Genomic DNA, 23,712 nt, shown 5'->3' with positions numbered 1-23,712 from the left:
GGGCTGGCAGAAAAATGTCTCTGGGATGTCGGGGTCAGCAGAAAGCCTTCATCTCCTTACCCCAACCAGGCATGTCATTGTAAAGCACGTGCTGCTTGATCATACTGTTGCTTTTGTCTTTCATTACTTTACTGATGATTAAGAATAGACTGATGGTGCAGTAATTGGCTGGGGTTTTTTTGTGTATACAACAAACCTGACCAATTTTTCACGTTGTTGGATACATGCCAGTGTTGTGCCTGTACTACAGCGTGGCCCAGGAGCAGCTAGTTCTGGATCACAGATTGTAGTGGTAAAGGAAGGAAATATATAGGACCATAATGTTGCATAACTGTGGTTAAATCCAATTCTGCTGCTGCTGATAGCCAGAGTGCCTCATGGGTATCCAGTCTTGAGTTGCTAGATGTAAGGGTGGGATTTTGTCTCCACAAGGACTGGGCAGTGGTCACTCTAACATTGTTGTGGATAGATGTATGGGTCCGAGTCAGATTAGTGAGGATGAGGTCAAGTACAGTTTTCCTTCTTGTTGATTCCCTCCCCAACTGCACAGATCAAGTCTAGCTGCTATGTCCTTAGGACCAGCCAGATTTGTCAGCAGTGTTGGTTCCAAACCACTCTTGGTGGTGGACAGTGAAGTCCCCAACCCAGAGAATTTTTGAGTCATAGAGTCATACAGTATGGAAAAAGATCCTTTGGTCCAACTAGACCACGCCAACCATAATCCCAAACTAAACTAGTCTCATCTGCCTGCGCTGGACCCATATCCCTTTAAATCTTTCCTATTTGTGAACTTATCCAATAACTGTACCTGCATTCACCATTTTCTCTGGCAGTTCATTCCACACACTAACCAATCTCTGTGAAATAAGGTTGTCCCTTAAGACTTTTTAAAATTGTATTCCTCTCACCTTAAACATATGCCCTAGTTTTGAACTCACCCACACTTGGGGGAAAAAAAAAATTCTATTCATCTGATCTCTGTTCCTCATGATTTTATAAACCTCTATAAGGTCACTCTTCAAACTCCTACACTCCAGTGAATGAAGTCCCAGCCAATGCAGCCTAGTTTTATGGGACAAACTCTCCATTCCCAGCAACATCCTGGTAAATCTTTTCTGAATCCTCTCCAGTTTAATAATATCCTTCCTGCAACGTGGCAATCAGAACTGGACACAGTACTCCTGAAGAGGCCTCGCCAACATCCTGTACAACCACAACATGACATCCCAACTTCTATATTTAAGGGTTGAGTAATGAAGGCAAGCATGCCAAACCCCTTTGTTAACCACCTTGTGTACCTGTAATGCAAATTTCAAAGAACTATGTAACTGAACCCCTGTACGTTTCTGTTCTACAACACTATCCAGGGCCCTAATATTAATTGTATAAGTCCTGACCTTGTTTGTTCTGCCAAAATGCTATACCTCACATTTATCCAAATTAAATTCCATCTGCCACTCCTTAGCCCATTGACCCAATTGATCAAAATCTCTTTGCAATCTTAGACAAACTTCTTCACTGTCCACTATACGATTTTGGTGTTATCCGCAAACTCAGTAACCACGCTTCCTACATTTTATTAATAGAGGGATCGAGTTCCGGAACCAAGAGGTTATGGTGAAGCTGTACAAAACTCTGGTGCGGCCGCACTTGGAGTATTGTGTACAGTTCTGGTCACCGCATTATAAGAAGGATGTGGAAGCTTTGGAAAGGGTGCAGAGGAGATTTACTAGGATGTTGCCTGGTATGGAGGGAAGGTCTTACGAGGAAAGGCTGAGGGACTTGAGGCTGTTTTCATTAGAGAGAAGAAGGTTGAGAGGTGACTTAATTGAAACATATAAAATAATCAGAGGGTTAGATAGGGTGGATAGGGAGAGCCTTTTTCCTAGGATGGTGACGGCAATCACAAGGGGGCATAGCTTTAAATTGAGGGGTGAAAGATATAGGACAGATGTCAGAGGTAGTTTCTTTACTCAGAGAGTAGTAAGGGAATGGAATGCTTTGCCTGCAACGGTAGTAGATTTGCCAACTTTAGGTACTTTTAAGTCGTCATTGGACAAGTATATGGACATACACGGAATAGTGTAGGTCAGATGGGCTCGAGATCGGTATGACAGGTCGGCACAACATCGAGGGCCGAAGGGCCTGTACTGTGCTGTAATGTTCTTTGTTCTATTCCCATCCAAATCATTTATATAAATAACAAAAAGTGGACCCAATACTGATTTCTGTGGAACCCTGCTGTTCACAGGTCTCCAGCCAAAAAATATCAACCCTCTACCATCACTTTCTGTGTCCTACCATGAAGCTAATTTTGTATCGAATCGTCAAGCTCGCCCTAAATCTAACTTTATTAATTAGTTTACCATGTAGAACTTTATCAAAGGCTTTACTAAAGTCCAAGTAAACAGTGTCTACTGCTCTGTCATCATCAATCTTTTTGGTTACTTCCTCAAAAAACTCAATCACGTTTACGAGGCATGACTTCCTAGCACAAAACCATGCTGATTGTCCCTAATCATTCCTTGTATCTCCATATGCATGTAAATTCTATCTTTCAGAATCACATCCAACAACTTACCCACTACAGATGCATAGATTCACAGGTATATAGTTCCTAAGCTTCCACTTACAGCCCAATTTTAGCACAACATTAGCCACCCTCCAGTCCTCTGGCACTTCACCCATGGTTACCGATGATACAAATATTTCTGCTCGGTGCATGCCAAATTTCCTCCCAAATTTTCCACAATGTCCTGGGATATACTTGATCAGGTCCCCGAGATTTATCTACCTTTGTGTTTTCTCAGAGCTCCAGCAATTCCTCTTCTGAAATGTGAACTGTTTTCAAAACATCAATATTTATTTGCCTGACTTCTCTAACCTCCATTTCTTTCTCCACAGCAAAAACTGACATAAAGTATTCATTTAATATCTTTTCCATCTCCTGAGGTTCAACACAAAGATGACCTCTGTGCCCTCGCCACTCTGTTTCCTCCAAGTGGTATTCAACATGGAGGAATACTAATTCATCAGCTGAGAGGGACTTAGAAATTTATCACTGTTCATTGTGGGTCTACTTATACAGTAAATGTTAGACCAGACAGCAATGCTCTTATCTCCGAGTGAATAAAAAGCATGCATGCTTTTTTAGTCTTCCTGCCAAAATGGACAATTTCACATTTTTCCACATTATAGTCCATTTGCTAGATTTTTGCACATTCATTTAACCTATCTGTAACATTTTGTAGCCTCTTTATGTAGACTTCCCAACTTACTTTGCTACCTACCTTTATGTCATAAGCAAATCTGGCAACCAAACCTTTTGTTTTTCATTAAAATCATAAACTGACAACTGTTAAAGCCCCAAGCACTGATCCCTGGGACACATCATTTATTACATCTTGCCAACATGGAAAAGGTCTATTTTATGAATCTTTTTAGAAAAAAACATTCTTGTATTTAACCAATAATCTACACCATGGAGTTTTTTTCTTGCAGTAACCTTGTATGTTACACATTATTAAATGTTTACTGAAAATTCAAGTTCAGTATGCCCAACAGTTCCTCTTTATCCACTGCACATTGTAGTTCCTTAAAGTAGTCTAATAGACTTGTCAAGGATAACTTCCCTTCGCAAAACTATGTTGACTGTGCCTGATTCCCTTGAACTGGTCTAATTGCCCTTATGTTAGTTCTTTCATAATAGCGCCTAACATTTTCCCAAAAACAATATTAACTAATTGGCCTGACAGTTTCTGCTTTCTATCTCCCTCCGTTTTTGCTGAAAGAAGTTACATGAGCAACCTTCCAAACTTTCCCCAAAAAGCAGTTTTAGAAAATTAAAACCAATGTACCAACAACCTAATCTGTTATTACTTTTAAGATGCTGCGATGATGTTCATCAGAACCAAGGCATTTATCAGCCCACAGCTCCAACAACCTCTGATGATTGAGATTTTCTTCAATTCTGCTCTCCCTTTCATTTCCAGGATACTACTTCTGTCATCTGTAGTGAGAACTGATGCAAAACGCCTATACAACTTATCTGACATCTCCTTAGCTTCCATTATTAATTGTCCAGACTCACTTTCTGGAGAACCATGAGTCAATTTTAAAACTCTAAAAAATATATAGTAACTCTTCCTGTCTGTGTTTTTATATTTCTGGCCAGCTTTCTGTTGTACTTTATCTTTTCCTTTATTGCAGGAATTCTTTGCTTTTTAGAGTATATTTGTCAATCTTCTGATCTGTCACCTGTTTTGGGACAATTGTGAGCTTTGTCTATAAGTTGATGCAATTTCTAGTTAACCATACTAGTTAGTACATATCTATTCTACGTATTCTGAGATTATCCTTTTCAATACCTGACATCACATTTCTATTGCCTTGTCACTTAACCTAATTTGCTCATTCACTTTAGTTTTCATGAGCTCATAATTATTCTTTTTTGAAATTAACAAAAAGCCATTGCTACAGAGATAGTAGGAACTGCTGATGCTAGAGAATCTGAGATAACATGGTGTAGAGCTGGATGAACACAGCAGGCCAAGCAGCATTAGAGGAGCAGAAAAAAAACTGATGTTTCAGGTCGAGACCCTTCTTCAGAAAATAGACCCGAAACGTCAGCTTTCCTGCCGGCCTGTGAGTTCATCCAGCTCTACGCCTTGTTATGTCTACTTTACTCATTCCTTTCCTTCTCAAAGTAAATGTAAAATTCAAATCATCTATGGTCCCTGCTACAGAGGAACATCCTCCCCATGAGATCATTAACTAACCCTAACTTGTTGCAACAATATCAGGTCTGGAGAATCATGTCAGCTCCAGGAAATGCTGTTTTAAAAAAACTTTCCTGAAAACATTCTGTGTTCACCTCATCTAGGCTGCTTTTACCTAACCTTTCCAGCCTCAACGTAAATTAAAATCTCCCCTCATTATTGTTATGTGTTCTGAAAAGCTCCCGCTATTTCTTTCTTTATGCTACACTCTCTATGAGGTTACTGTTAGGGGGCTTATACATCACTCCCACATCTGCCCCATAAACTGGAATCTACTTCTCTCACACCAGTCTGCAAAACACACGTTCGTTTCTCTAATCTGATCTTCCCATGCCAGTTTGCATGTGGCTCTGGTCATTATGACCTTTGATATTCCACTTATTATTTTTGTACCTAGTTCCTTATATTGACAATGCAAAATCTCGTGTGTTATTCTGTCTATATCATTGATACCACACGCACCACAATGACTGGTTCTCCATCCCCACTAAATGTTCCTCGCTAGCTGTGAGCAGATGTCCTGAACCCTGGTATCAGGTAAGTAACAAAGCCATCTCAACTCAACATGTTTTGCTGCAGAGAATTCTCTCCTTACTACTGCAACTTCTTTTTTGCTCCCCGACTCCTGCACCAAACTGCTATGATCAGATAACTTATCAACTTTGCGGCCCCTACTCTCATCCAAATAAACTGAATGAACCTCAAACCTAGGCAATTGCAAATACTGAGTCTCTTGCCTTCTGGGTCCACTTACTTGTTTCCTTTACAATGCACTTTCTTGGCTCTGAACACTGACCAGATCAGAAGACCCTATTCTAAGAGACGTGATGAATTCCTGGTACAAAGCATTGAGTTAACTTCTGTCTCTCCCGAATGTATTGCATTGTCTGTAATTCATCCTCATAAACTCTGAGCCAAATCTGCTTGAACTTCAAAACCGAGTGCAAAAGTGTTTGCCCAGGACCAAACAGGCAAAGAGCTCCCACACCCTGTAACTGTGATGCTTTACTGCCAAGTGATCCCCAAATGTGTTCCAACTAACTACACAATTGTTTTAATAAACTTTACACTTAAGTTATGTTGAAATATTTTATTATTTTTACCAGAAGTTGCTATTATGAAGCTTAGGAATCGAATAATTCTTCGTCACCTACCTGATACTTACCAAATAAGTAACTTGTTCTCTTTTAGGAGAATATGAATCAATTCCTAGAGGCTGAAAAAGTTAGAAAAAGCAAAAGCAATGGAGCAGCTCATCTCTTCCTCCCAACTCCATTAATCACCCAAACTTTGTACTCTCTTGTCAGTTGCATTCACATGCCAAGTCACACTAAGTTGGCTAGTTATAGCTCCTCCTGACACAAAAGTCACAGGGGAATTGGTTTCAGCTGTTTTTTGAATTATTTCAGCCTAACTGCAGTTTGAGTGGAGACTCTGTTATAACACTGGTTAAGGTTGCAAACTTCAGAATTAAACAGTAGAGTTCTCTTCAATGCTAATTACAAATAACATTATATTTGTACAAAGGATTAAGAATTTCTTGCTCACCAACTGCTGGCATTCAGTCCTATCTAAGACTGAACTCTTCATGAACTGTAAAAATCCAAATTAGTTTCAGAATTCACAAGCTAATTATAGTGGTTGGTGCTCTAAATGCCCAAGCTTGCCTAGCAGGAGTCAAAAAACAAATTAGAAAGTTCATATTTGAAGACAAATGGTCTTTTGAAGTCTGATTGAGACACATTGTTTAAGTGGAACAGAGGGAATATAATGTGCCTCTGGATGACCTTGGTTATTTGATGCTGGAGCTGCCATTGAGTTTACCTCTTAATATCTTTTATTCATGTTCAATCCAAAAGCTTGTCTGCATGGGCAGACTCTCACTCTCTGAACTGTATTGTGAATTCTTCACTGCAATAATGGGCTTGTCACGAACTCTGGGCCTACTTTTGGGCATGGTTACATGTGTTTCCCATCTCTCCAATTGATGTATTACCTAAAATCTACATCACATAAGTAGACCATTTGATCAAACTCCAAACTAGTTATAACTTTCTAACACTATTGTTCTGTTCTATTCACCCTTCAGTATTCACCTTTCAACAGTAACATCATTCTGGATAGATAGTCAGCACTCTAATCTTTGTTTAGTGACAAAATCAGGCAACTTGGCTTCACTCCAGTACATATCTCCAAGCAAATATTGTACACAATAGAGTGAGGAAACCAGAAGTACATATAGCTTACACAGAGATATACATGATTTCACAAAATATAAGTATGTACACAGTCAAGAGAAAAAAAAAATCACTTTTCAAATAGTTACAGATTTGGGAAGCAGATCACTTGATACATTCTCCTACATTAGTAGCTATCCCAAAAACAGTATTAGAAGCCACATAAACTTGTGACAGTACTGGCAACCTATAAAGTGCTAGAAATTCTCAGAATCTAAACTGGACAGATGGATCTGTCATAGCTGCTAACTGGTTTCAAAAGTGAAACGATTTAAATGTCCAGCCCTAATTTCTCACCTACAATTGCAAGTTACGTTTCAAATTTCTCGAACTTCTCTTTATCCTTCAACCCTCTGCCTACATTTCTTAGATATATTAGCCGTATTTGTAAAGTAAATCACTTGAAACTGGTGATCAAAGCAGACTTCAGAGGACAGTTGGCTCTGCTGTGGAAAATCACTATGGAAACTGGAACGCTGGTGGAGAATAAGCTTTTGATTGTGATTTCAATCACTATGATTAAATCATAATTTTATATTCATTGCAGCAGACGAAGCACTCTATTGAGTTCAAGTGATCAGGTAGGTTAAGGCTGACAAATGTCTGCTTATTTCCACCTTCCTAGTTCTGTCTATTTTGCAATTTGCATCATAAAATGGTGTCTTCCATTTAATAAGTGTTTACTGGCTCCAAACAAACCCTAATCCACATACATTTAGGTGAACAAATGTTCCTCGTATGTGCTTGTACTGTGAGTGTTGTATTACACCATGAAACTGGTGGATAGACATAGAGTCATATGGTTGAATTTTACAGTTTTTTGGCAAAGTGCAACTTGACTCGAATTTGTTGGAGGAATTCTCGCCACAACACCAAGTGAGTTTCTTCACTGTGTTTTACCGAAATCCCCACACTGATTGCTGTTTCCTTCCCATGATGTGTATCACATCGGACTTCTATCTCATCTTATCATGCACCATTCCCGAACAGTTCGTCACTCTCTGGATATCCCAAAAGTGATGGCATCCTTGGTGCATCTGCCAAAGCAGGATTTGAACCCGGGTCCCCAGAATGTTACCTGGGTCTCTAGATTAACAGTCCAGCAATAACATACCATTAGGCCATTGCCTCCCCTTTTGCATTCCCCAAAATTTTTGGAATGTTACTTGTGGCCTCCTTTGTGAAGACAGAACAAAACAATGTATTTAATTGGTTTGCTATCTCTTTGTTCCTAATACAACTTTCCCTGTTTCTGACTTTTACTTGACCAAACGTTTTCTTTTCACATACCCATCGCAGCTTTTACAATCAGTTTGCAGGCTTACACTCTCAATCTATTTTCCTCCTTAATCAACTCCTTTGTCCTTTTCCTGAAGCCTTAACGGCTCCCAGACCTCAAGTTTGCTGCTTATTTTGTTTGGCCAATTTAGGTTCTCCATCGTTATCCATTTTACTGAACTATTTTAACTGAACGTTACCCAATTTTGTGAACAATTTTTCAGTTTCTCCATATGCACTTGAAATGTTTGTCATTGTCTATCCATCATCATTCCCTTAAATAACTTTCCATAAATTATCAAAGCTAGCACATGCCTCATACTATTGTAGTTTTCTTTATTTAGATTCAGGATCCTACTCTCAAAATCAACTAGGTAACTCACCATGTTAATGAAGAATTTGAGCATATTCTTTAAGGTTTTAGCAAAGATCTGTAACTTGGGTTGTAGGTGAGGTTGTTGACTTGCTCGCTGAGCTGACTTGTTTTCGTTTAGGCATTTTGTCACCATGTTAGGTAACGTCATCAGTGAGGCCTCTGATGAACTGATGTTGTTCTACTCCGCTTGGAATTTACACTGTCCGGTCCATTATGGTAACTTTTGTCATTTCCGGTTTTGTTCTGTATGAGTTTGTACGGGGTCACCCATCTTAGGACTTATTGCAGAGGCAGTCATGCAAAGACTGGAACACACTACTCTCCTCCTCATTCAGTGTGCCCTGTGGATCCAGTACATGGGTGACACATTTGTCATCATTAAACAAGACCAAACCAGAAGAGACCAACCACATCCTCAACAAAGTTTTCACTGGGATTAATTTCACAAGAGAAGAAGAAAACGACCACCAGCTTCTGTTTCTGGACTTCAGAGTTGAGCGTATGACCAACGTGAAGTTCTAAACATCGGTATACAGGAAAGCAACCCACACTGACCAAACCCTTGACTTCCACAGCAGCCACCCCAATGTCCACAAACTAAGCTATGTTAGGACACTATTTAAATGGACCACCACTCACGGCAATACGCCAGAATGATGCAGCAAAGAAGAGCACCGATACAAAATCTTTGCTCTGAATGGATATCTCTGCAAATTCATCTGCAGGTGCCTGCTAAATAGACAACTAGAGGGCCCTCACACACTGGGCCACACTACCCTACATCAAGAACACATCAGAACTGACAAGGACACTCCTACGACCACCACGAATCATGGCAGCTCAAGCCTACAGCCACACTATGACAAACACTCACAAGAATTAAAAGACCCTATTCCCACCACATGCAGAAGCAACATAGTCTGCAAAATACCATGCAACCACTGCCACAAGCATGATGCTGGACAGACAGGAAGGAAACTAGCCATCAGAATACGTGAACATCGCAAAACATGTCAAACTTTCCTTCATATCAGTACACTCGGACAATGAAGGCCATTAGTTTAACTGGGACAACGTAACCACAGCAGCCCAAGCCAAATACAGACTCGCACAGGAATTCCTAGAGGCATGGTCTCAACCCATAGTGCCATTAATAACATATAGAAACCCATACAGAATAAAATCGGAAATGACACAACTCGCCATAATGGACTGGACAGTAAATATTCCAGGCAGAGTAGAACAACATCATTTCATCGGATGCTTCATTGATGATGTTACCTAGCATGGTGATGAAAAGTCTGAATGAAAAGGAGTCAACTGGGCGAGCATGTCAACAACCTCACTGACCATATTCTAGTCACACTTTCCTGGGGCTGTGCATAGTTAGATTATTGATTATTCCTTTTACATTATATAATACTCACTCTAGGATGGCTTATTCTCTACTTAGTTTTCAGGATCAATACACAGAGGGACTATCATATGCACACATAAGGAATTAGATTTGCCCAACCTAGATGCAGATTAAAGTCACCCATAAATACTGCTGTACCATCATTGCTTACATCTCTGATTTCTTATTTAATGAATTCCCCAAGATTTCTAGCACATTTCGGGTCTATTTACAAACACCACTATCATTTTTTTCCCCATGGTGCTTCTGAAACTTTTCCCAACCGATCCCACTCCACCAGAACTGATATCCTACGTCACTACAATATTAATTTCCTCCTTAGCCAACAATACTACCATTTGTCTGTCCTTCTTATAAATTGAATTCCCTAAGATATATAGCTCCTATCCCTAGTCACCCTGCAGCAAGTTTTCCGTAATCCTATTATGTCATAAATGTCCATAACTATGTATTAGGTTTCATCCCTGTTTTTTAGAACAGGACAGCACAGTGCATGCCCTTTGGTCAACGATGTGTTGTGCTGACCTATTATCCTACTCTAAGATCAAACTAATTTACACAGCCTTCATTTTACTATCATCCACGTGTCTATCCAAGAGTCGCTTAAAGGTCCCTAATGTATCTGACTCCACTACCAATACTGGCAGTGCATTCCATGCACCCACCACTCTCTGTGTAAAGAACCTACCTCTGACATCTCCCTTTTCTTTCCTTCAATCACCTTAAAATTATGACCCCTCTTGATAGTCATTTCCACCCTGGGAAAATGTCTCTGGCTATCCACTCTATCTATGCCTTTCATCATCTTGTACACCTCTATCAAGTCACCTCTCATCTTTCCTCATCCAATAAGAAAAATGCTAGCTCCCTCAACCTTTCCTTATAAGACCAGCCCTCCAGTCCAGGCAACAACCTGGTAAATTTCCTCTGCTCTATCTCTAAAGCTTCCACATCCTTCCTGTAATGAGGTGACCAGAGCTGAACACAATATGAGAAGTATGGTCTAACCAGGGTTTTATAGAGTGGCAGCATAACCTTGCGGCTCATAAACTCAATCCCCCTGCCAATGAAAGCCTACACACCATGTGCCTTCTTAACAATACTATCCCTCAAAGTTGCTAGATCTATGAGGGATCTATGGACGTGGACCTTGAGATCCCTCTGTGCCTCCACACCGCCAAGAATTCTGCCATTAACCGTGTATTTTGCATTCATATTCAACCTTCCAAAATGAATCATTTCACACTTCTTGGTTGAATTCCATCTGTCACTTTGCCCAGCTGTGCACCCTGTCAATGCCCCACTGCAGCCGGCAACAGCCCTGCCACAACTCCACCAATCTTCATGTCATCAGCAAACTTACTAAACCACTCCTCCACTTCCTCATCCACGTCATTTAATAAGATCACAAACAGCAGAGGTCCCAGAACAGATCCCTGCAGAACACCACTGATCACTGACTATTCGATGGTTTCCTTGATAATTTTTCGATAACTCATGATAATTCTGAATGTGAGAGGAAAAGTTGGCTTTTTTGGATTACTTTGCTTTTTTGATTTTGTATGATAAAGTTATTTTTGATTTAGAAGTGGAACCTTTTAGCTTTATAATCTTTTTTGTCTGTTGTTAAACAAAAAGTTACTGGATATTAATGGGATTGTGGTATAAACTGGGCAATCCGGTCAATTAGCTACAGAGCAAATTTAGTGGACTCATTCAGAACTGAATTCCAACCCAAAAGAAATTAAGTTAACCAGAATTGAGACATCATTTTTAAACATAACTTTTCCGTTTTTATTCTGGCAAAGCAGAATCACATCCTACTAGCCATCTATGCTGAATAACTCTGTACAGATAATTATGGGCTATCCATGCCTGATATCAGTATTCATTTCATGTAGGTCAGGGATCACCTCAACAGCATGGTAGTGGAATATGTAGAAAGATTATACATTCCAAAATATTATCTTTCTTTCGAGAATACGTGAAATATCTCACACTAGACAGGCTACAATTTGCAGACTTTAACTGAACGCATTAAATGGAGTCAATATTGAAATCCTCCACACTGAACTCTTTACATTATAAGCATCAATCATTCAACCTCTACAGATGAACTTTAGTGCTTATTTTGGTTTTATTTCAGATTCGACTATTATTTGTGACACTATAATGTATTTAAAAAAAATACTGTGTTATCATTCAAATAATTCAGATGTCACTATGAATCTGAAAACATAATAGAGATCTTTTGTATTGTTGAACATGAAACCTTGAGACCCTTGACAAAGCTGAAAAGAGCTTTGCTCTGATTGCCTTGACAACTGTTACTATGAGAAAATGCAGAGCAGGTTGTATCATGAGCTCTTGTGGAGTGAAAAAAAACACTTAGTCCAGCAATGACAAAATAATTGCCTGTCATCTTCAAGAAAATACAAATTTCTCCTATGGCTGTAAATAACCTTAAAAAATAAAAGCATCATGAAAAAGAGTTAGTTTCTTTATTTTAAATTTCCAACCAAAATCAAGCATTTTGTCAATGTATTTTTGTTGCCAATGTTGGCCTCATTTTCATCTTGCATTAAATTAATTGAACTAATTAAAGTAACTTAAGCTTAGTTGAGACGTTGGGTTGTTTACTGTGCCGGTAAAGTCTGCATTGATGATTTTACTGAACCTGCACAGATGTCAATTGTATTTACCATTAAGTTACAATTTCTGAAGTAAAATATGTTCTGCTACTTCAGCTTGTTAAAAATGCATTTTCTTCCAGACTGTGCAATCAAAGTTTTTCTATGCAGTACTGTTGCACAAATATCTGATTAATTCAAGTTCATGGTCAGTATACAGTTTGAACTATAAGCAACAGTTTTTATCCTTTTATAAGTAGCAATCTCTTCGATTTCATACCATCACAATAGAAGAGGACAATGAAATATTTTGTACTTTGGGTGTGAATTGGTGGAATTCTTTTCCATTAGTTAAGGGTTAAATCTTGAGTCATATTGTAAAAGTTATGGGATCCACAGACATATAAAGCCATGCTAAACAGAAAGGATGCTAGAAGTATAACACATTATAGTGTCACAAATAATAAACTAATCTGAAATAAAACCAAGTATTAAAATTAAATTGACAGAGGTTGCATTATCAGCAAAGTAGAGCCAGCCTCGGGTGAAATGCAGACAATGCAATGAAAGACTGTGGGAAAACAAAAGATGATGTGAGTCACCTGCACAGTAAAGTTCAGAAATTGTAATATGTGCACTTAATCTGTAAAAAAAAACTCAATGATGTTTTGTAACCCACCAGATTGAGATTATACATGTCACAGAGTCATGGCTGATTCTCTATACCGACATATGAAATAAATGATTGGAACTTGATTTCCTGAATCTTCTCAATAATTTGGCAAGTTGTCCAATATCAGATGACAGTTAAAGCATATTTTGATCCCTACCTTTTTAGTTAGCAAATTATTTATATACTTGAGTGACTTAACCATACAGACTACAATAATGTTTGATTTGTAGTGTTAGTTGCCGTTGGTTGGGTCAGTCTTGGAAGCTGAACAATTCCTTTTTCATGTCCCTGAAGTAAGAAAGAGAATATATGACAAATAAATTATCCAGCTTCAAGCCCTCTGAGAAATTTTACACAGTACTCCGCTTATATCCTAACACTGTGTTCTTTCCCGTGCTTTAATTTATCTAATCCAGTTGTCTTGTACATATTATAGATTATTTGCAAATGAAAGCAAATTAATTCTACATGTTGTAGATTTATTCCTGAGAGAATTAAAATTAGATCTTTAATTTTTCAGTCTTTGTTTTGGTGTGAAGAATTCATTACTGTTTCTGCCATTTACTGATTTCCTGTTTTTATTATATAAAAAAAAACTGCCCTTTAATAGGCCCATATGGCCCTTAATGTACACTAGATAATTCTTTGGTAGCAATTTATCATTGCTGGCCCTGAAAATACTTGGTTTTGCCAGCTTCAATTAAAGTTACCAGGTGGGCCCATAACGTGGACAGCATAAATAGGATTAAAAAAATTCAATTAGATGTATTTCTAACAAGAGTGAAGAATAGAGTGGGATGCTGGCATTGCAATCCATCATGAAGATGAGAGACCTTTTACCATTCCTAACAATTCCCAGTATCCTCAGAAGACATAATTAAGAAGCAATGCGATCGGGATTTTAAAAGAGAGAAAGGCATGGGCAATTGTCGCAAAGAAGGTTATCTCTCCAAAATGATTAAAGGATATAAGAATGAGAAAGGTGAGAAAAGACATCAATCTAATCAGTGTTATGCTAATAATCATCTTTTCAACTCAAACATTTTTTTGAAAAAGATAAATGATTATAGAACTACATATTGGGAGTAAAGATTAATATCTACCAAACAAAAAGCAGAGTTTACATTTTTATTGTTAGCATAGGAATTGTATCTATGCACTGCAAAAATGTAGGTTAAAAACTTCAATTATACAGTTATAGACTCAGATGTACAGCATGGAAACAGACCCTTTAGTCCAACTTGACCATGCCGACCAGATATCCTAAATTAATCAATGCCATTTGCCAGGATTTGGCCCATATCCCTCTAAATGCAAGACAACAAAATGCGAGGCTGGATGAACACAGCAGGCCAAGCAGCATCTCAGGAGCACAAAAGCTGACGTTTCGGGCCGAGACCCTTCATCAGAGAGGGGGATGGGGTGAGGGTTCTGGAATAAATAGGGAGAGAGGGGGAGGCGGACCGAAGATGGAGAGAAAAGAAGATAGGTGGAGAGGAGAGTATAGGTGGGGAGGTAGGGAGGGGATAGGTCAGTCCAGGGAAGACGGACAGGTCAAGGAGGTGGGATGAGGTTAGTAGGTAGATGGGGGTGCGTCTTGGGGTGGGAGGAAGGGATGGGTGAGAGCAAGAACAGGTTAGGGAGGCGGAGACAGGTTGGACTGGTTTTGGGATGCAGTGGTTGGAGGGGAAGAGCTGGGCTGGTTGTGTGGTGCAGTGGGGGGAGGGGACGAACTGGGCTGGTTTGGGGATGCAGTTGGGGAAGGGGAGATTTTGAAACTGGTGAAGTCCACATTGATACCATTAGGCTGCAGGGTTCCCAGGCGGAATATGAGTTGCTGTTCCTGCAACCTTCGGGTGGCATCATTGTGGCACTGCAGGAGGCCCATGATGGATATGTCATCTAAAGAATGGGAGGGGGAGTGGAAATGGTTAGCGACTGGGAGGTGCAGTAGTTTGTTGCGAACTGAGCGGAGGTGTTCTGCAAAGCGGTCTCCAAGCCTCCGCTTGGTTTCCCCAATGTAGAGGAAGCCACACCGGGTACAGTGGATGCAATATACCACATTGGCAGATGTGCAGGTGAACCTCTGCTTAATGTGGAATGTCATCTTGGGGCCTGGGATAGGGGTGAGGGGGGAGGTGTGGGGGCAAGTGTAGCATTTCCTGCGGTTGCAGGGAAAGGTGCCGGGTGTGGTGGGGTTGGAGGGCAGTGTGGAGCGAACAAGGGAGTCACGGAGAGAGTGGTCTCTCCGGAAAGCTGACAGGGGTGGGGATGGAAAAATGTCTTGGGTGGTGGGGTCGGATTGTAGATGGCGGAAGTGTCGGAGGATGATGCGTTGTATCCGGAGGTTGGTGGGGTGGTGTGTGAGAACGAGGGGGATCCCCTTTGGGCGGTTGTAGCGGGGCGGGGTGTGAGGGACGTGTTGCGGGAAATGTGGGAGACGCGGTCGAGGGCGTTCTCGATCACTGTGGGGGGAAAGTTGCGGTCCTTGAAGAACTTGGACGTCTGGGATGTGCGGAAGTGGAATGTCTTGTCGTGGGAGCAGATGCGGCGGAGGCAGAGGAATTGGGAATAGGGGATGGAATTTTTGCAGGAGGGTGGGTGGGAGGAGGTGTATTCTAGGTAGCTGTGGGAGTCGGTCGGCTTGAAATGGACATCAGTTACAAGCTGGTTGCCTGAGATGGAGACTGAGAGGTCCAGGGAGGTGAGGGATGTGCTGGAGATGGCCCAGTGAACTGAAGGTTGGGGTGGAAGGTGTTGGTGAAGTAGATGAACTGTTCGAGCTCCTCTGGGGAGCAAGAGGCGGCGCTGATACAGTCATCAATGTACCGGAGGAAGAGGTGGGGTGTGGGGCCTGTGTAGGTGCGGAAGAGGGACTGTTCCACGTAACCTACAAAGAGCCAGGCATAGCTGGGGCCCATGCCGGTGCCCATGGCCACCCCCTTAGTCTGTAGGAAGTGGGAGGAGTCAAAAGAGAAGTTGTTGAGGGTGAGGACGAGTTCGGCTAGGCGGATTAGGGTGTCGGTGGAGGGGGACTGGTTGGGCCTGCGGGACAGGAAGAAGCGGAGGGCCTTGAGGCCATCTGCATGCGGAATGCAGGTGTATAGGGACTGGACGTCCATGGTGAAGATGAGGTGTTGGGGGCCAGGGAATTGGAAGTCCTGGAGGAGGTGGAGGGCGTGGGTGGTGTCACGGATGTAGGTGGGGAGTTCCTGGACCAAAGGGGAGAAAATGGAGTCCAGATAGGTGGAGATGAGTTCGGTGGGGCAGGAGCAGGCTGAGACGATTGGTCGACCAGGGCAGGCAGGTTTGTGGATTTTGGGAAGGAGATAGAAACGGGCCGTGCGGGGTTGGGGAACAATGAGGTTGGAGGCTGTGGGTGGGAGGTCCCCTGAGGTGATGAGGTCATGAATGGTGTTGGAGATGATGGTTTGGGGTGGGGGGTCATGATCGAGGGGGCGGTAGGAGGAGGTGTCGGAGAGTTGGCGTTTGGCCTCGGCGATGTAGAGGTCAGTGCGCCATACTACCACTGCGCCACCCTTGTCTGCGGGTTTGATGGTGAGGTTGGGGTTGGAGCGGAGGGAGCGGAGGGCTGCCCGTTCTGCAGGGGAGAGGTTGGAGTGGGTGAGAGGGGTGGAGAGGTTGAGGCGGTTAATGTCTCGATGGCAGTTAGAGATGAAGAGGTCGAGGGAGGGTAGGAGGCCTGGGGTGGTGTCCAGGAGGAGGACTTGTGTTGGAAGCGGGTGAAGGGGTCAGTGGAGGGAGGGTTAGTTTCCCGGTTGAAGAAGTAGGCGTGGAGGCGAAGGCGGCGGAAAAACTGCTCCATGTCCAATCGTGACTGGTATTCGTTGATGTGTGGTTGTAGGGGAACAAAGGTGAGCCCCTTGCTAAGGACTTCACCAGTTTCAAAATCTCCCCTTCCCCAACTGCATCCCCAAACCAGCCCAGTTCGTCCCCTCCCCCCACTGCACCACACAACCAGCCCAGCTCTTCCCCTCCACCCACTGCATCCCAAAACCAGTCCAACCTGTCTCCGCCTCCCTAACCTGTTCTTCCTCTCACCCATCCCCTCCTCCCACCCCAAGCCGCACCCCCATCTACCTACTAACCTCATCCCACCTCCTTGACCTGTCCGTCTTCCCTGGACTGACCTATCCCCTCCCTACCTCCCCACCTATACTCTCCTCTCCACCTATCTTCTTTTCTCTCCATCTTCGGTCCGCCTCCCCCTCTCTCCCTATTTATTCCAGAACCCTCACCCCATCCCCCTCTCTGATGAAGGGTCTCGGCCCGAAACGTCAGCTTTTGTGCTCCTGAGATGCTGCTTGGCCTGCTGTGTTCATCCAGCCTCACATTTTGTTGTCTTGGATTCTCCAGCATCTGCAGTTCCCATTATCTCTCCCTCTAAATGCTTCCTATTCATTTACTACCCCAGATGCCTTTTAAATGTTGTAATTTTTCCAGCCTCCATCACGTCATCTGGCAGCTTTAATCCACACATGCACCACGCTCTGCGTAAAAAGTTACCCCTTAGGTCCCGTTTGAAGACTTCCCCTCTCATCTTAAACCAACGGCCTCTAGTTTTGGGTTCCCTATCTTGTGTATTTACTCTATCCATGTCCTTCATGATTTTAAAAACCCCTTTAAGCACACCCCTCAGTCTCCAAAGCTCTAGGGAAAATAACCTGAGCCTATTCAACCTCTCCTTATTACTCAAACCCTACAACCCTTGGTAACATCCTCATAATTCCTTTCTGTACCCTTGCAAGTTTCACAACATCCTTCCTAAGGTAAAAAGACCAGAATTATACACAATATTCCAAAAGTGGCCGAACCATTTGAATTAATTGATAGGCTTACTAAGAAAGTTCACCGTTTTTCACGTATTGGAGTATTTTATATTGGAGTCATTATTATATGGAGTGAATCCTGCTGAAATATAAAGCAGTTAAATCAAATGTTTCTGTGCTGCAAGTTCCATGTATATCAATCAAACTAAATTCGTTATCAGGAAGATTTCAAGAGCAGTTACTCAATGATATTGTTTTCAGCAAGCAGAGAATTCAGTGGTCAACCTAAATTGTGGAATTTATCAGTAAGACAAAGTGTGGGAGTGAAAACGAATACTGCTTCAAATTCAGTCAAAATTAATTATTATAACGCAAATGAGTCAGATCAATGTGACATGAAAGATGCTGGAAATGCAACTAGAAGCAGAACCCCGCTCCCTCAAAACATAAATAATTTTTCAGAAAGCAAGATTTTGTTACAATAGAGAGTTAAATTCCTCATGAAAACCAATAATTACTTTTGCATTCTGGTCATTGCAGACTCCATTCCACGCACACTGTTTTGGACTGGCCATAATTTTGAACATTGCCACCCAGAGGCAGCACAGTAGGTGGAATGTTCTGTAATGTGGTAATAGTGCTCTCTCTCATGGCAAGGCTTGCTACTGCAATTATTATGAACATTTTAACACATCTCCACTCTCTCAAAAATCATCTCACCTGTGTGCAAAGTATATCTATTTCATTTTTCAAATGTGTGTAGGGCAAGTCGCCTTAATGGAATATTATTTTTTCCTTATTTAGAAATTAACATTAATTTTGTCATGTGTTGCTTTTTTGTTTACTCAACTTCATAACTTGTCGTGAAATAATGTCATCTATTAATGCTCCCATTGGTAAGCTCTTGTAAATCGGTTAACACATATGAAAGAACTTCACATTCAATTGTTGTATTTTTTTTCTATTTAAGTAAGATTAGAATCATGAAATTGGTATATTGGAACAGCACTCAAGCCTGTATGGTGAATAAAGCTTATTTGTTAGAAGCCATATCAGAGCCATTTGAAGAGATTGTAAGTGATGCAGTAGAAAAAAATGAAGAGGAAGTGTTAGACTGAATGTCAGTGAGAAAAAGGACAAGAAAGTAAATCATAATTACATATTACCATTTTAATCTTTTCTGGCAGTGTAAGATAGGCAATAGCATATTGCCCACCTATTAAAATTGAAAGTTAAAGTTACACACAGAGAAAAAGAGAACGAATGACAAAAGAAAGCCAGAGAAGGTGATACATTACATCAATATGAACAGAAGCAGAGGCATCTGCAGGAAAAATATTTATTTCTCTTTCTTCACGAAAGGTTCCATTGTCTGTCATTATTATCTGAACATTTAAGCATACAAACAAGAAACAAGAGTAGGCCACTTAGCTCTTTAAGCTCCACCATTCAGTACGATCATCGCTGATCTGATTGGCAACCTCAACTTTAGATTCTTGCACCTCCCCAATAATCTCTCACCTGCTTGGTCATCAAGAATCTATCTACCTTTGCCTTAAAAAATATTTAAAGTTTCTGTGATAATGGGAACTGCAGATGCTGGAGAATTCCAAGATAATAAAATGTGAGGCTGGAAGGGTCTAGGCCCGAAACGTCAGCTTTTGTGCTCCTGAGATGCTGCTTGGCCTGCTGTGTTCATCCAGCCTCACATTTTATTATCTTTAAAGTTTCTGTGTCCACTGACTTTCAACGTCCACTTAGTCAAGTCCTCCTCAGGAGCTTATATCTCTCAATTAAGTTGCCTGTCACTGGAAACGATGCTGGAAATTCAAATGGAAGTAAATCACCTACTAACTCACCAAAGTCATGCCACTGTCTACAAGGTACCAATCAGGAGTATGATGCAATATTCTCTATTTTGCCTGGATGAGTGCAGCTCCAACATCATTTGAAGCTCAGTGCCATCCAGGAAAACGTAACCCATTTGATCTGCACGTTTCCAATATTTTAAAATTGCACTCCCTCCACCAGCACATTAGCAGCAGAACACACTATCTGCAAGCTGTGTTGCTGCAACCTGCCAAGGCACTTTTGACAGCACTGTCCAAATCAGTGATCTCTACTACACTAAGGGTAAGTGCAGCAATATTCCCTCCAACTCACTCAATATCCTGACTTATATCACCAAATTCTTCCAACTTTCTCAAGTTCAAGATTGTAAAACTTCCTTCCTAAAAGTCCTGTATTGGTATACTCTCAACACACAAACTACAGTGGTTCATGAAAGCTGTTTACATCATTTTATCAAGGGCAACCCGACTGGATGCTAAATGTTGGCTTTGCCAGCGATGCACATGTCCTATAATAGAAAATTTTACAAGGGCTAAAACAAAATAATGCAGGATCCAGGAATCTGAAATCAAAATCAAAAATCCTAGAAAACACAACTGCCCTGACTTTGCAATTTTTTTAATGCATTTACCTCTAGCATCACCCAGTTTTGATAAAAGGCCATGGCCTGAGGCAGTGTCCTTTTTTTATTAGCTCTTTCCAATTAGATGTGTTTTGAAGGAATTACAATCTTCAGATGCTGTCTGGCCTGCTGCATTCATGCAGCTCTACACCTTGATATCTGGTCCATTAACTGTCTCCTTTCACTGCTGATGCCTTGACCTGCACATTATTTTGAGCATTACAGGTGGGTTACAGGTGTTAAACTGAGGGTTACAGGTGTTAAATAAAAACTGGAAAAACTGCAAATGCTTCAAATCAGGAAGAAAAAGAGAAGCTTCTGGAAAAGCTCAGCAGGTCTGGTAGCATCTGTGAAGCAAAAAAATCAGAGTCAACATTTCGCATCCAGAGAATCTTCCCCACACTCCTGAATCTTGTAATCCTCAGTGTGGAAACAGGCCCTTCAGCCTAACAAGTCCACACCAAACCTCAGAGCATCCCACCCGGACCCATCCCCCTATAACCCACCTCATCTACACATCACTGAACATTACGGGCAATTTAGCATGGCCAATCCAGCTAGCCTGCACACCTTTTGGACTGCGGGAGGAAACCAGGGCAAACCCACGCAGACACAGAGAGAATCTGCAAACTTCACACAGACAGTCGCAGAAACCTGGGGTCGTCCAGGAATTGAACCCGGAACCTCCTGCATGCCAAACTCTACCAAACCCCAAGCGAGAATCGTACCACTAAACCAATGAGCTGCCCCCAGGCGCACCCGAGGAACAGTGCTGCGTCTCCGAGAGCTTGTGATTTCAAATAAACCAGCTGGACTATGACCTGGAATGGTGTGACTTTTGACTTTGCCCACCCCTCAGTCCAACACCAGCACCTCCACATCACGTCCTGAGGAGGTTGTCACCAGGCCGAAACGTTAACACAGATTTTTCTGCACAGTTGCTGCCAGGCCGGCAGGGCTTTTCCAGCAACTTCTGTTTTTGTCACAGGTTTTAAATGCTGTTTCTTACTCCAGGCCTGCTGAGTGTTCCCAGCATTAATTCCAGCAACCGCAGCACTCGAGTTGCTGTAGCTCCTCAAAGGCATTGGCTTCATGGCGATCCCGCCACAGGGGAACGATTCTCATTGCCTGAACGGGAAAGAAGCAGATGATAACGATGAGAGACACAGCATGGGGAGTAAAGGCAAAGCGAAAAAATTACCGTTTTTGAAAAACAAAGTGAAAATTTCGGCAAGCAGTCGTTAGCGTATGGATTGTAATTCCCGAGACACCTGGTGGTTATAGATTCTACCGTAGTTTTCAATTGGCAATTAGGCTATTGCCTAAAGAGGGAAAGAATACGCAGGTCGATTGATTTTGGTGCGATTAGATAAGACGCTCCTGCTAGTGCAGACATGATGTACCCGCTCAACAGTGTGAATGCCATATCGCTCCCAAGGAACTACACACAACAGCCGGCCGTTGCGCATGTGCAGGGGACAAGGGGCCCGGCCAGCGGCCGACCGCTACTGCGCATGTGTTTGGTGCGTGGCCCGGCAAGCCGGCCGTTGCGCATGTGCGGACGTCCGGCCTTCTCCGAGTTTGGCCGCGAGCGGAAACAAAGGTTCGAAAATTTGAAAATAAAACAGGCAGGGGACAGCGCGAAGGTTGGGGGTCTGGGCTTGGCCGGGCAACCAATGGGAGAGGGGTTTACTGCGGAGTGCTGGGCAGTCGGAGAGGGGCACCGGGGATACAGGGCCCTTGTTGGGTCCGTTCCTTTACTGATTCCTGCGCTGTAATCCGGGAGGAGGTTAGGTGGTGTTACGTCCCTTGGCCCTCTAGTGTCATCTGGGTGCAGTTGTACCCAGTTTGGGGTCCACATGAGGAGTTGTCAGCCTGAGAGAGTTCTCCTTATTTCATTGGACCCATTGCGGGACAATGTCTGCCTGGCTGGGCCCTTCAGAGGTAGGGGCTTTGACAACCAGCCAAAGGTTTTCACATCATGACTTACTGAGCTTGGGCTTGTTGGTCAAGCGACCTGCTTTCTGACCTTGATGTGAATCTTTTGGGGGCGTGTGGGGTTTGATAGGTCTGACTGCTAGCGGAAATGAGAGGGGGAGAACCATAACCTAGTTCTGTACTGCCCGTGGGTTTGTGCAAAACTTTTGTTCTATTTGGAGAGATTGTAGGAAGGTTGCTGACTCCATCCCTCTTCTTGGCATTTTGTCTGAGACTGAACCAATTGTTCATGATCTTGGTGACATGCATGACTCCAAAATTGGCCTCTGATACGTTGCTCGGCTAGTTCCACTCTATAATAACTCCAACCATGCTTAAGCTCATCTTTCTGCTGAAACCTGTCTGTTTTGACAATCCTAATTCACTCCTGGCTGATCTCTGTCTTTCTATCCTGTGTAAATTGAGATCATCTGTAATTCTGTCCTAACTTGCTTGACTCTTGTTTATTGATTAACCTTGTGACTCCTGGTTGAGCAGCACCTCAGTTTTAAACAGTAATTTTTAAAATGAATTTAGTATGCATTGTCCTGGATGATTCTTTGTTCTGGACTTTGATGTCATAATTGATATTTTGACCTAATTGGCAAGCCCATCTGTTTGGTCTTCAGTGCAGTCTGTGCTGAGGAAGATCTAAATGTATGTTCAGAGATCTGGAAATAAATGTATTTACTTAGCCAAGGAGTAGTTACTGCAATCTGTTCATTTTACGAAAGGGAAATTGTGGTTGGTTGGCTCACGGATCTGGTTTGTGGTTTTGCCACTGATGATTCATCTAGGAATTCCCATGCTTGTCTCTGCTTTACTTGTCCCAGGATCTTGGTGTTGTCCCGGTTGAATTGGTTGTTTTCCTTATCTGACAACACCAAGATCCTGGGACAAGTGGAGCAGAGAAAAGCACGAGAATTCCTAAAAGCCTGGTACTCCACGAAGAAAGCACATAGAGCTCAACCCCATATACACTCCAAAACTGGAAGTGAGATAGTCCAGCTCAACAGACTGCAGCGATTAAATTACAGGTGGGAAGCACAATGGCGCTTCATCAGCGACTGCATTGATGATGTT

General features: G+C 42.1%; 1 protein-coding gene and 1 long non-coding RNA gene across 3 annotated transcripts in view; one reads left to right on the top strand and one right to left on the bottom strand.

Annotated features, from left to right (window-relative positions):
- Nucleotides 1–11,856: 11,856 nt before the first annotated feature.
- Nucleotides 11,857–22,157, bottom strand: LOC125456161 (uncharacterized). The gene is made up of 3 exons (XR_007248403.2): nt 22,056–22,157; nt 21,662–21,780; nt 11,857–13,677 (listed from the first exon to the last, which is right to left on the bottom strand). It is a non-coding gene; the product is annotated as an uncharacterized LOC125456161 (long non-coding RNA).
- The window catches only part of zbtb41 (zinc finger and BTB domain containing 41), a 25,409-nt gene continuing 23,834 nt past the window's right edge, over nt 22,138–23,712 (top strand). For both annotated transcript variants that reach the window (XM_048538954.2, XM_048538953.2), the window contains exon 1: nt 22,138–22,255. The gene's annotated coding sequence lies outside the window, so the exon portion shown is untranslated. The remainder of the gene's footprint in view (nt 22,256–23,712) is intronic.

The sequence above is a fragment of the Stegostoma tigrinum genome, chromosome 8, assembly GCF_030684315.1.
Source record: "Stegostoma tigrinum isolate sSteTig4 chromosome 8, sSteTig4.hap1, whole genome shotgun sequence".
Classification (NCBI taxonomy): domain Eukaryota; kingdom Metazoa; phylum Chordata; class Chondrichthyes; order Orectolobiformes; family Stegostomatidae; genus Stegostoma; species Stegostoma tigrinum.
Note: the sequence above shows the minus strand (reverse complement) of the source record. Positions and strands in the feature narration are given on the sequence as shown.